Raw genomic sequence first — 14656 nt, 5'->3', positions numbered from 1 at the left:
ATACACAAATGTAACAAAGTAAGCAATGATCCAACAAAGGTTGAGTTCAGAAAAAAAAAAGTAAAATGTAAAAAACACCAGTAAATACATAGTAAATATTGAAAGATCAGCTTTCCCATAATTTTTTCTCAGGACAGACCAATTTAAACACAATTGCCTGGCACATACTGTAAAATATGTCTGGAAAGCACAAAAGCAAGGCAGAAGGCCATATCCAGATTCAGGGTGTAATTGGGACAGCACCCAGCATGCCCTTTAACCAGACTGTTCTTACACCCAACAAGAATAAGCATGTCTTATAAAGTCAACATAAATGTTCAACACAGGAGGCACAAATCACATCCAAGATCAACCCAGGGAACAAAACACATCTGAGGGAAAAGGCCCTCTGCCTTTTTTTTTTTTTTCATGGAACCTCTCACAGTTCACCACCTGTCATTCTTTTGACAATATACTCAGATGTAGCATCACTAGTAATAATGTAAAATACCATATATAATTACACCAAAGACTCCTGGAGGCAAAATATTATCTGCACACAACAGGGAAGGAGAAGGAAGGAGAAGGGAGGTACTAGACTCTATATTAATAACAGAAAAATTCTTAAAACAAAACAATATTACTAGTGATTTTGAAAACTGCAAAATGTTAATTGTCAAAATTAAGTATATACCTAGTAATGGAGGTTCAAACCATACGAAACAAAATTTAACTAAATTAAAGAGACATATAGACTGTATCACAATCATAGATGTTTTGAAACATCTTCCTTAGAAATGAACAGAGCATTAAAAACTTCAAAATGTAGTATACACATAGAATATACTAATAACAATATTAGTTATAATGAATAACAATATTAATTATAGTGACAAAAGATGTTCATAAGACAGTTCCAATGTAAGTAATATGTATTTTTTTTCAAGTGTCCTAAGTACATTTATCAAAGTTCATTATGTCCTGGAGCACAGAACGACTCTCTACATTAACAATGTTAGGGGGCCAGCAAGATGTCTCAGCAGGTAAAGCGGCCAAGACATGTGGCTAAGCCTGAGGACATGAGTTTGAACCCTGCGACCCACATTGAAAAATATAAGAACTCCTACAGTTGTCCTCTGACCCCCACACAATGCAGTGTCATGAGTGCATTCACACACACACACACACACACACACACACACATACTAAATGCATACGTATATAGTTTTTCTAAAAAGAGATGGGAGCCTATTAAATTAATATCATGTAGAGGCCGCTCATGCTTTCTTAATTGATGAAAATGCTTTGTTAATGCTGTACTTGATCTCAGACTTACATTTTATACAATTTGAAGTGGAAAGGAATATACAGAAATACAAAGGTATTTCTGTATTAAAATATAAGTCAATTTGTTGTCACATTGATCAGTGTGCTTGGGGACCATGGTTCTGGTGAAACAGATCTAAGGACAAGAGGTCTGTCACTTTAGCGAGAGGCTCACCTGTCCCCTCTTAGTTATTTCACTGATTCTGACCCTTGTCTTGACTCTCTTCTTCCATTAGTAACTTCTGACACCTTTGCTTCAAATGCTTTAAAAAAGACTCTGCAATCTATGGCACCAATCCACAAACTGACCTGCATCCAGACCACGGAATCCCTCTTCCCTTATAGTGGAGGACTAGCTGATCAATGGGCCTCCAGTTGGCAATGCCCACTGCTTCCCTTCCCAGATCACTCTTTCTCTGCCTCTCTCTCTCTCTCTCTCTCTCTCTCTCTCTCTCTCTCTCTCTCCTTCCCTCTCCCTCTCCCTCCTCCTCTTTTTCTTTCTCAATCTTAAAGATGGTGTAAGCAAAAAAATCTACTAAAACATTTCTGTCAGGCAGTCACTAAACATCAAATTCTTGATAATGACAAATAAAATCATCTCCTTGGTGTAATATTGGTAGAAAATCTGCTTTATGAAGAATAATCAGCTTAAAAGTACTTTGCAGAGTGTTACAGGGTCCTATAAGCTGGCAGGAAACGTGTATGATTGTAATTACAGGAGTCACAGGGATGAAGCAGGAGGATATCATAGTTCAAAGTGAGCCTGAAAGAAAGTTTCATCTCCTAAAAAACTCAGAATGTCAGACGTACCAGGTACCAAAATAGTGATGAAGATCAGTAACCTCAAAGCCAGAGTCCTCCTCAAAGCACACATCTGGAGTGGAATCTAGGTAAACAGAAATCATCATAAACCCCTGGGTGTACTCAATGATTCTACCTCTCTATATCAACTTTGCTTATGCTCAAACACCAGATTTAAGAGGGACTCTTCTTCCTCATTTTGCCTGTCTTTATCTTCATCTCCATTCTATCTGCTGTTGAATAACTAAATGACACAGGAAAAGAAAACAGCAGGAATGTTTGCTGAGGGATAAAGAAAGAGCCAAAGGTTAACTCATTCATTCCCTGTCAGTATTAAAACAGTAGGATAGAGTTCATGGCAATCCCCTTTTAACACAGTAGTTTCTAAAAGATACAATCATATACTGCATCATATATTGGAAAATGAGCAAGAATTATGTGTATAGCCGATAAGTCTATACACTACATGAAATTGGACAAGCATTTCCAAAATTTTCAATCCAACATGCTGACATTTTGTTACTCAAAGTTCCTTGTATGTTCTTCCTTGGTATTCCTCTCAAGAAGTAAACACCATTTACTCATTTTGTAGGTTGATGAGCTCCACATAAATTAAATGCACTACTGAGTTCATCCCTGTATGCTGGTTTGGACAAAGAATGTATGGTAATTCAGTCATCAGTTTCTCAGTGAATTGGAATTACTCTGTTTGGTGACTAACACATACAAAGCTTTGATGAGAATTCTTGATTTGCACTGTTCTTAGTCTCTATATACACCCATTTTCTAGGACATATACGTACAAATAAAAGTGATGGATCATAAGCTAGAATGTGACTTTATATAAATACTTCCTGTCATGGGTTAACTTGCCTGGCTAAACCGTTTAATCTTAAAACTTTGTCCCCATACCTGAGAATGTAGGCTTAAAAAAAAAGTGAAGCAATTCCATCTGCAGCTAGTTAAAATAAAACTATTTAGGGTTGGCTAGATGAGGACCTAGTCCAGCATAACTGACATCCACAGGAAAGAAGAATGATTGTAACCATGCCTACAGGGAAATGTTCATTGTCGACAAAAGCTAAGACAGAGGTATGATTCTTCTACAAGTTAAGAAACACAAAGCTTTCCAGAAGCTAGATAATAAGCAAGGACCAGCTTCTTCCTCTTCTTCCTTACTGTCTTGAAAAATGTAGAGACCCTTGTAATGACAAACCATAGCAGAAAGACACTTGGAGAGATGACAGGCAGAACTTACAGCTCACAGAAAAAGCTACTATGTAGTGTCACACAAGCTAACAGCCAGCAACAGGGAAAAGCAAGCTGGAGACGTAGGGGACAGCTGATGTGTGCAAAGCAAGGTGGGACAAGCAGCTCTGCAGGGTTGTCTCCTTAAAATAGCCACACAAGATCCTGGACATGGTTATCTGAGGGATATTATTTCCTCCTCTCATTAAAAATACACTGTCAAGTGGCTTAATTCCAGCACTCAGGACAAAGGAGCAGGTGAGTCTGAGTTTGAGGCCAGCCTTGTCTACAGAGTGAGTTTTATGACAGGTAGTGAAACACAGAGAAACCATGTTATGGAAAAAACAAAATAAATTAATAGAAATAGAGAGAGAGAGAAGAGAGAGAGAGAGAGAGAGAGAGAGAGAGAGAGAGAGAGATGGTAAGATTGCTTTTTCCCATATGATATATCCTGATTAAAGATTCCCTTCCATCTACTCTTCCCAGTTCCTCTTACCTCCTCTTCCATCCAGGTCCACTCACTTTGTCTCTTATTAGAAAGGAGGAGGCTTCAAAAACATGACAAGAAGACATAACAAAAAATATAATAAACTAAAACAAAAACCATTGCAATGAGGCTGGACAAGCAAATCAACCAAAGGAAAAGTGTCCCAAGTAGGCACAGAAGGCACAAGTATCAGAGACCTGCCCTGTTCACATACTCAGAAAGCCATAAAGATAATAGAGACACAAACTACCTGGTGCTGATCCCTGCAGCCCTTGTGCTTCCTGCTTCAGTCTCTGTGAGATCATAGGAGCTTTGCTTTAATTGGTTTAGAGGTCTTTGTGTCCTCCATTCCCTCTGGCTCTGACACTCTTTCAATGTCCTCTTCCCTGGGATTCATTGAGCTCTGGAAGTGGGATTTGATGGAGACATTCCATTTAGAGCTGTGTGTGTGTCCAAGATTTTTCTCTCTTCTCTCTCTCTTCTCACTCTGTCTTTCTCTCTTCTCTGTCTTTCTATCTCTCCTCTATCCCTCTTGACTCTGTCTCTCTCTGTCTTTCTGTCTGTCTCTCTCTCTCTCTCTGTGGGGGGGGTTGTGTGTACGTTTGTGTGTGTGTGCATGACAGAGAGAGATGTCTGGCTGTGGGTTTTCTATTTTTCTCCATCTGCTACAGGAGGGAGCTTCTCTTCTGATAGCTGAATAAGGCACTGACCTATGACCATAGCAGAATATCATTAGGAATCATTTTGTTTTGCTTTGTTTTTCTTCACATTTTTTATTTTCATTTTTATTAATTATACTTTATTCACTTTGTATCCCCCCGTGGCCCCCTCCCTCCTCCCCTTCCAATCTCACCTTCCCTCCCCCTTCTCAACACTTGCCCCTCCCCAAGTCCACTGATAGGGGAAGTCTTCCTCTCCTTCCTTCTGATCCTAGTCTATCAGGAATCATCAGGAGTGGCTGTACTGTCTTCTTCTGTAGCCTGGTAAGGTTGCTCCCCCTCAGGGGGAGGTGATAAAAGAGCAGGCCAAAAATTCATGTCAGAGACAGTCCCTGTTCCTGTTACTATGGAACCCACGTGGAGACTGAACTGCCATGGGCAACATCTGTGCAAGGGTTCTAGTTTATCTTCATCAATGATCCTTGGTTTGAGTATCAGTCTCAGAAAAGACACCTGTGCCCCGATTTTTTGGTCCTGTTGCTCTCCTTGTGGAGCTCCTGTCCTCTCTAGGTCTTATTATTTCCTACTTCTTTCATGAAATTCCCTGCACTCTGCCCAAAGGTTGGCCATAAGTCTCAGCATATGCTTTGATACACTGCAGGGTAGAGCCTTTCAGAGGCCCTCTGTAGCAGGGTCCTGTACTGTTCCGTTTTCTCCTTCTTCTGATGTCCATCTCCTTTTTTATTATTTTTTAAATTCTTTATTAATTACACATTATTCCCTTTGTATCCCCCCTGTGGTTTCCCCCCTCCTCCCATCCCAATCCTTCCCTTTCTCCACCCTCTTCATGCATGCCCCTCCCCAAGTCCACTGATAGGGAAGGTCTTCTTTTCCTTCCTCCTGATCCTAGTCAATTAAGTTTCATCAGGAGTGGCTGCATTGTCTTCTTCTGTAGCCTGGTAATGCTGCTTCCCCCTCAGGGGGAGGTAATTAAAGAGCAGGCCAATCAGATCATGTCAAAGACAGTCCCTGTTCCTATTACAATGAAACCCATTTGGATACTGAACTTCCATGGGCTACATCTGTGCAGGGGTCTTAGGTTATCTCCATGCATGGTCCTTGGTTGGAATATCAGTCTCAGGAAAGACTCTTGTGCTCAGATTTTTTGGTTCTGATGCTCTCCTTGTGGAGTTCCTGTCCTCTCCAGATCTTACTGTTTCCCACTTTTTTCATAAGATTCCATGCACTCTGCCCAAAGGTTGCCCATAAGTCTCAGCATCTGCTTTGATAATATGCAGGGCAGAGCCTTTCAGAGGTCCTCTGTGTCAGGCTCCTGACTTGTTCCCTCTTTTCTCCTTTCTCTGATGTACAGCCTCTTTGCCTTTCTGGATAGGGATTGAGCAAGAGTCCTCCCTCCTGATTAGTTTCTTTAGGTGTACAGATTTTAGTAGGTTTATCCTATATTGTATGTCTATATGAGTGAGTATATGTCGTGTGCATCTTTCTGCTTCTGGGATAGCTAACTCAGGATGATCTTTTCCAGATCCCACCATTTGTCTGCTAATATCACGATTCCCTTGTTTTTTATTGCTGAGTAATATTCTATTGTGTAGATGTACCACAATTTCTGTATCCATTTCTCCACTGAGGGGCATCTGGGCTGTTTCCAGCTTCTGGCTATACAAATAAGGCTGCTACAAACATGGTTGAGCAAATGTCCTTATTGTGTATTTGAGCCTCTTTTCGGTATATGCCTAGAAGTGGTATAGCTGGATCTTGAGGAAATGCTATTCCTAGTTGTCTGAGGAAGCGCCAGACTGCTTTCCAGAGTGGTTGTACAAGTTTACATTCCCACCAGCAGTGGAGGAGAGTTCGCCTTTCTCCACAACCTCTGAAGCATGTGTTGTCACTTGAGTTTTTAATCTTAGCCATTCTAATGGGTGTAAGGTGAAATCTTAGTAGAGGAATATCTATTGGCAGAGAAACACTTAAAGAAATGTTCAATGTCCTTAGTCATAAGGGAAATGCAAAACATAAAGTCCCTAAGATGTCTATCTTCTTTGCCTTTCTGTATGGGGTTTGAGCATTTAGCCAGAGTCCTCCTTCTTGATTAGTTTCTTTAGGTGTACAGATTTTAATAGGTGTATCCTATATTATATGTCTAACATCCACTTATGAGTGAGTATATACTATGTGTGTCTTTTTGCTTCTGGGTTACCTCACTCAGGATGATCTTTTCTAGATCCCACCATTTGTCTGCAAATTTCATGATTTCCTTGTTTTTAATCGCTAGATAGTATTCCATTGTGTAAATGTAATACAATTTCATTTTATTTTCACTTCTTTTAGACCAATAGTATTCTGTTTTACTCTAGGTTTCTGGTTCTTTGTTCCCCAAGCTCTGTCGGATGTGTAACATCTTGGAGAGTGGAACTTAACTCAATCAGACACTGGTTGGTTACTCCCACATGCTTTGTGCCACCATTGCCCTAGCACATTTTACAGACAAGACAGATTGTAGGTCAAAGGGTTTGTGGCTGGATTCATGCTTACATTTTTTTCTTTTGGTACCTGCAGAGTACCTGCCCACACCAAAAACACTAGAATGTAGAGATGATGTTCAATGAGTTGTATGGATGTTGTCTTCAGCAAAGGGGCTTTGCTCTTAGTTTTTGGAGAACCACCTATTGCCTTAGCAACAGCCTAGGATGTTCGGGGATTTTCATGGGACCCCTTTGGCCAACAATTCAATTGGATGTAACCCAGTCCCAGTATTGGACAAGAAGTAACCATTTGGGACTCAGTTTTTCTCATTATTTGGAGACTTCATGAGATTCTCCTTCATATATTTTAGGAAGATTCTACTGTACTAGGTTCCATACTGGCCCACAGTGCTCCTCTAGCTGTCTTTTTGCACATTCCCTCCTTTAATTTCATTTCTATCCCCTCCTCTTCCCCATATTTACCTGAGCCTGCCATTTCCATTTCCCCTTATTCCCAGTACTCCCATTAAAATTTACTCTATTTTCCCCACCTAAGAAGATCCGTGTTTCCCCCTAGTTCCTTCCTCTATACATAAACTCTCTATGTTTACAGATTGTAGCTTGTTTGTCATTTATTCAACAGCTAATATCCACATATAAGGGAATAAGTACATATTAATCTTTCTTGGTTTCCTCACTGAGAAGGATTTTTTTCTAGTTCCATGCTTTTGCCTGTAAACTACACAATGTCATTTTTTTTAACAGTTGAGTAATACTCCATTATGTAAAATATATACATATATATATATATAATACATATATAACCTCCCTCCTTCCTCATCTCCTCCTCCCATTCCTTCTCTCCCTTCCCCTTCTCCCATTCCCCTCTCCTAGTCCTCAGAAAAAGGAAGTCCTCCTATTTTACCAACTTATCCCAGGCTATCAATTTTCTTCAGAACTGCCAACATCCTCTTCCTCTGTGGCCTGGCAAGGCTGCCCTGACAAGGAGAAGTGATCAAAGAGCACACAACAGAGTCCATGTCAGAGACAGCCCCTGCTCCCCTGTTTATAACCACCTAGTTAGAATTAATATCAATTTGGACTCAATAATAACAGAAACCTCAGCTCCTCATAAGTTTATCTTTTCCTTTCATGTTATTGTCACTAGTAACTTTTATACATGTGACCTGATTACTGCTGTTTCTTTGCATATTTACATTCTAAATTGGTACATTTTATATGCTGTCTACACTAGTATTCCTATCTCTTCATTCATGTCTGAATTCTTTCTGTGGAGAATGTTTCTCTGGAAAGTTTTGGATTTCTTCTTTATTTGGAAGAGTACATTTTCAGGTGTGGAATTATTGGTTTATGTGTTCTTCCTTACATTTCTCTACATTCATCAGCCCACTGCATCTTTGGCTTCATGGTTCATGTTTATTATATGAAAAAACCTTGTATGTGATGAGCTCTCCTTTTTAGCAGTTTTCAAGAGTCTCTCTGTCTTTGACAGTTTGGTTATAATGTTCAAAATGTGGATTCATTTGTGCTAATTATATTTGCAACTGACTGAATGTTTAAATTCATGTCATTCTCATTGGAATGTCATTGGAAATGACATGTCATGTGATTGGAAATTTTGTCATTTGTCTTTTCGTCAAATCTTTCTGCCACTTTCTCTCTGTCTTTTTTATTGTTTGTTTGTTTGTTTTTGACAGTTCATTGCACGTCACCATTTCTCAGATGCTATTCCACAGCATCAGGGTTCTTACACTTTTCTTCATCTCAGTCCAATCCCACATCATGCTCTCTGCTTCGTTGGCATGTTCAGATCAACTACGGAGATTCCCTAGAGAATATTTTAACTTAGTTCCTATTCTTTGTAACTCCAGAATTTCTATTTGGTTCTCCTGTCACATTTAACTTTTATCTGTTGAATATTGAACGCTTCTAGTTTTATTTCTGTCTGTGGCTTTTTTTTTCTGTTGTATGAACATATTCAAAATGCTTCAATCAATCACCGGACCTTAAGCAGTCTCCAGAAGTTAGATATGAGGTAATAAAAATAATTATACCTGTATTTTGATGCTTCTGTCTCTTGACAGCCAGAATAAATCTCCCTAAGGCTACAAATAGGTTGTTTCCATTGATTCATAAACTAAGTCTAGGGCATTTTCCTACACATGTGTACTAACAAAGTATATGAATATTCAACAGATTGTGTTTCATTATTATTTCTTGTATGTTGTGGTTTTAACACTCCCCCTCCTCCCTATAACCCCCTCTTTGTGTGTTTTTCTAGAGGATCAAAGTAAGAAACTTCTGAAAAGTACCATCCATCTGGTAAATCATGATTCAAGAGAGAAGACTGTCACCTTACCCAATGAATATGTCACCCACCTCAGAAATACGTTGCAGAATATTTTATCCCATTGTGAACCCCAAAATTTGCATGCCTGTGTTTTGACTGTGTGTTTATTTTTGCCTATAGAGGCCAGAAAAGGGTTTGGGATCACCTGGAACTGGAGTTACCAACAGTTGTAAGCCGTCATGTCGATGCTAGAAACAGAACTCAGGTCCTTTGAAAAAGCAGCCAGTGCTCTTAAACTCTAAGCTGTCTTTCCATGTCCAGCTAAAAATTTTTTAAATTCATTTTTCTTCCATGTAAGATACATACTTGCGTGTATATTCATGGAAAAGCATTCAGCTAAAACTAACAGTATATGTGACCAATAAAAATTAAGGCACTTATGTTTTTATGTATTCTTTGAAGTTCATATAAAATCATGTCTCATTTTCTCAAAAATAAAATGGCATTTAAAAATTAAGGACATTAAATGCCTGAAGACCACTTTTACGACATTTCTGCAGTAAATGGTATTGATCATTGTAGCTGTCTCCCAGAGCCTTCTATTTGCTATATCAAAGTAGTACATGACATTTCAAGGGAATGGTGTGGCTCAAATGTAAAACATCCTCAACAAGCTCATGTTTTTGGTGTTCCCTATTCCCCATCTGCTGCTAATATTTGGGAGAAAAAGCTACTTGAGGCAGGACTGCTTTGAAGAGTGTAACAGGATCCATGCTCTAGTTCCTCTCTCTTTCTTACTCTGCCATGATGTGAAGATTCTCCACAACACAATCCTACTACCATAACAGCATGCCTTCCCTCCCAAGATGGACTGAACTTTTTTGGAACAGTGAGGCCAAACAGACCTTGACTCTCTCAAATTGTTCTGTCAGATACTATGACACAGTGACACAAGAAGCAACTATTATGGGCAGGATTTATTTTTGCTTCATTGTTTCAGAGGATTAAGCACATCAGGGCAAGAAGGGTGTCACCCAGTGGAGCCATTCAGGCCAACATGGGTCAGAAGATGGAGAAAGGGAAAATGCCAGCATGCTATTTGTTCTTTCCTGTCTCTTTCATTCAGCCAGTGCTGTGGTTGCCTGCAATCAGTCAGTATGACTCTTTCTTGTCAATTAATCTTCTGGGAAAGACCTCACACATACTTCAGTCTCCAGAGGACACTCAATCCAGCCAAGATGAAAATGAAAGTATCTTACGAATCAATGAGTAAAAAGAAAGGAAATCAATGAGAAACTTGAAACCCCCAGAGAAGAACCCAGAAATCATTACAGTTCTGTAAGCTAAACTAATATTTAGTGTAGGTAGAACAATCCAAATGCTCAGTGAAGGTTAAAGCAGCAATGTCTTTATATGAAAACCAATGGCTCCATGATGTCATATGTGGGAGCACTTGAGATCACTCACTCCTAAGGGAACTCAGTCCTTCTGCTCTACACACATTGATGCCCACTGTACCTCTGCTAGTGCTCACAAGCAACTATGTGATTCTGTCTTTTTACACGTAGGCGCCTTCATTTATAGTGTCCTCTCATTATTATATCAGAATTAAATCTTTAAGTTTGTAACAGAGTTCTCAGTGCACTCTCTAGATCACCCCACACACAACATTCCTTTTCACAATTTATGAGCCATTGCGTCTATAAGTCTACAGTTCTACTGTATCAGTCCACAAGAGATACATCAAAACAATAGTTAAAGGGAACAGAAGAGGGAAAGGCCACCCTAAAAAAGCACATGATTATGATATTTTAAAGGAAGAGAAGAGACAAAGGAACTATTTTTTTTTTAGAAATATAGTCATCAAAGTTAATTCTCAATGAGAAATAAAAACAGACTGGACATAGTTGCAAAGAAATCCATGACCTTAGCATTAAGTAGAAATAAATGTATGTGCCTGTGGAAATTTTGAAATAAATGGAAGGTAAGAAGAGGATGGGATTGCCATCTTTTAAAGGAATAAATTTTCCATTCAAAAGGCATAGTCAGCTGATGGCATTCATGGCATTAGACATTGCATTCCAATTCTTTGGTGAGTCTATTTAAATTATACGAAAAAAAACCAAGAGGAAGATTAATCTGAAACCATTCTCAGTACAACATCTGGAGAAGAGAAACATGAAAAAAAGGAACTGCAATAAATGGAAATAAGGATGAAAAAACCCAGTCTAAGTCAATTTGGATTTTGGAATAGATAATTCAGTGAGTGAAGACGTTTTGATAACTGAGTAGTATTCCATTGTGTAAATGTACCACATTTTCATCATCCATTCTTTCACTGAAGGACATCCTGGCTGTTTCTAGTTTCCGGCTATTACAAAATGGACAGGCCACTTTGGTCTGCATCAGACAGTAGCCTGAGAGGACTGTACTAGGATTTGAAGTCTTCATGGTAACAGATCACTGGAAAATATTAACAACAACTGAGCTCCTGCACCCCTGATGACATGGTTGCCTTCCCCTCATGCAATTTTAGATTGCATGAGCAAACTGACAAAAGGTAGATGCTTCTTGCTGGACTGGGAATTGTTTAATCCTTCTTTCTAGTTCCAAGACATTTTCTGTATCCTTTTGGAGCTGACATTGTAGGAGGCTGCTTGGTGTTAACTTTCTTATACATACTTTTGCAATCAATATAGGTAGATAGATGATAGATAGATAGATAGATAGATAGATAGATAGATAGATGCAGACATATGTAGACACATATACATAAATATATAGATATATTTTCTGTGTGGTATGAAAAATATGATCTGAGAGTGAATTTTAGTAGTGATCACTGGAATAAAAGAAATTGGATTTCTCCAGCCAGCTGTCAAGGGAATTGGTACTACCTGGCAAATGACTGCCAATAAAACAGCATATTTTATGAAATTATTCTTTTTTAGCAAAATCAAGTACATGGAAAGACATAAGTGTGCTCATCAAGTTTCTGGCATGGGCGCATCATGATATATAAACATGCATCAGTGTGTGCACACATGTACAAATATGTATGTATGTATGTACATGTGTAGTCAAAAAAAAGGAAACTGTTTTTCACATATATAAAGAGACAAGAGGATGGGGGTGGACAAGGCAGCTGTGTAGCCTTTTACTATTTCAGCCTAACACACATCAAAAACTGGCAGTGGGAGGTGAGTAGACAAGTCACATTTGTCATTCTGATGAGTGATGGTTTCAATTCCTTTGCCCCACCATCCCCAATCACATCTTTCATGCAAGCTCATAGCAGTGATTATTCTCCCCAATTCTGCAAAACAGACAAGTCCTCAAATGTCTAGGGATCATTTAACTCCTGGATCATCTATTCACATCAGATTGCAAGCGTTTTCCCACCACAAGCCTTCCTTAACCCTACACAAGCAACAGTTCTAAAGTTGTCTGGAGATGACTCTCTATTCCATTACTACTGTCAGCTGAAGCTGTTTACCTTGAAGGGAGGAACAAAAGTAATCTATCACATGCACATAAATAGGACAAAACCAACTTTGATGAAGTAAACGTCCCAGGTTACCTTTAAGTATTTGTTTCAATTAGAATTAAACTCAACTATGTGCAAAGTAAAAGCTAAAATAGCAGTGCTGTGAGAACTGTAGTTTAGCCTCTCTCACACTAAGACAACAAATAGAGTATCTAAGGCTGGTGGGGCAACTCTGTGGTCAGCAGCCACAGTCCCTTTCTTGCTCTGTTTTTTCTACTTCAACTAGTAGCTTCCACCCTCAGTGTTCTCCATTGCTCAAATTCGGTCTGGAACCTCCAGGCACCACACCAGGAATGCAGCTCCACAGATAAGTTAGAAAACAAAAGAAAAATCTTCCCTTATCTTTAAAGGGCTGTCTTAAAAAGATCATGCATCTCATTTTCCAGACCTAATGATCAGGTTAGATGAAAGAAAACTGAAATAGACTAGTAGCTATGTCTGTCCTCACAGTATTGGAGTTATGTTATTGAGCAATGTATGAGTAACTTGCAAAACTGGAGTTAAGTTGTTGGTCAATGTAGGAGTTACTTAATTCCACAAATGTGCTACATGATAAGCAACCACAGGAACTGTGTGGTAGAGACGGATCATTTGTCTGGGATCAGCACAGGCTCATGTCTGACGATCCTGACTGACTGAGCTTCCCCAAGTGTCTAAAGGAAAACTGACTCCTGGATCCTTCAGCTAGTTCATCAGAGTCAGAATGTCTGGACTGACATGGATCATCTATGTTCTCTTCTCATCCTCTGGCAAGCTCAGCACTCCATTGTCCCATAGAATGGAAAGTAGAAACACTCAGAACATCTTGAAGATCAAACTCAAAAGTGGTGCACCGCCATTTATGTATTCTTTTTTGGTGAAAAAAAAAAGTATTTGGAGTAGATAAAATGAGTCCATAAGCCCTGGATGGAAAGAACTTTGAGGTGTACTGAAAAGAAAATGACTGGAGAAGTGGGTTGAAGATTCAGTCATGAAGAGAATTGTCTCCCACAAGTAGAATAGGAAAGACTGACAATGAACCAAACAACTTGAAAACTCTGCCCCAGTTTTTTCTAGTCTGCTACAGAAGTATATTACTAGATCTCTTCCCTTTCTACTTCCTGCCTTAAGCATGACATGTTGCAATAAAATAAGTAAAAGAAGCTTAGACTTTAGATGAATTTGAGCAACAATTACTAATTACTTACTGCTTGACACTTAGTGAGTTTCTACTGTTAAAGAAAGCCATTAACCATGGTATTAGCATTGTTCCTGCTCTTTATTATGTATAGATATTTGCTAAGTGTGCACCAAGCCTCATTCTTTCTCTTCAAGTCAAGTAGACTGCAATGTCTACACTTCCTACCAGTTAGTGTGGTCATATAACAAAGTACTTGACAGTTGAATCTGAGCAGATGGGTTTACTACTCCAGGCCTGGTCCATAAATTATCCCACAGTCCTCTCCTCTCCCTAGTCATCTGCTGAATAGAAACTACTCTGAGAGGGACAGGGAGGAGGACCTCCCCTATCAGTGGACTGGGTGAGGGGAATGGGTGGGAAAGAGGGAGGGATATTAGGATTGAGAGGGTAGGTTGGAGGGAGCTACGGGTGGGGGGGGAAGTGAATAAACTGTAATTAATAAAAATGAATTTTTAAAAAATGTGCAAAAAAAAAAAAAGAAAGAAACTACTCTGAGAACAGAGCCATAAACTAAAACAGTAGCTTAGAGCAACACCCCACTACCCTCTGCCCTGGCCTCATCAATGACATTAAACTGTGGCATGGCTGAATTAAACTTTTAAAGCACCATCTGAGGCTACCATGGTATTCATTTT

At 39.2% G+C, this 14656-nt stretch overlaps 1 pseudogene; it reads right to left on the bottom strand.

Moving 5' to 3' along the window:
* The window catches only part of LOC110565183 (cell surface glycoprotein CD200 receptor 2-like), a 128914-nt pseudogene that overhangs the window by 34729 nt on the left and 79529 nt on the right, over positions 1 to 14656 (bottom strand).

This window comes from Meriones unguiculatus, chromosome 17 (genome assembly GCF_030254825.1).
Source record: "Meriones unguiculatus strain TT.TT164.6M chromosome 17, Bangor_MerUng_6.1, whole genome shotgun sequence".
In the NCBI taxonomy this organism is placed as follows: Eukaryota; Metazoa; Chordata; class Mammalia; order Rodentia; family Muridae; genus Meriones; species Meriones unguiculatus.
The sequence above is the reverse complement of the archived record's forward strand: the minus strand, read 5'-3'. Positions and strand labels throughout refer to the sequence as shown.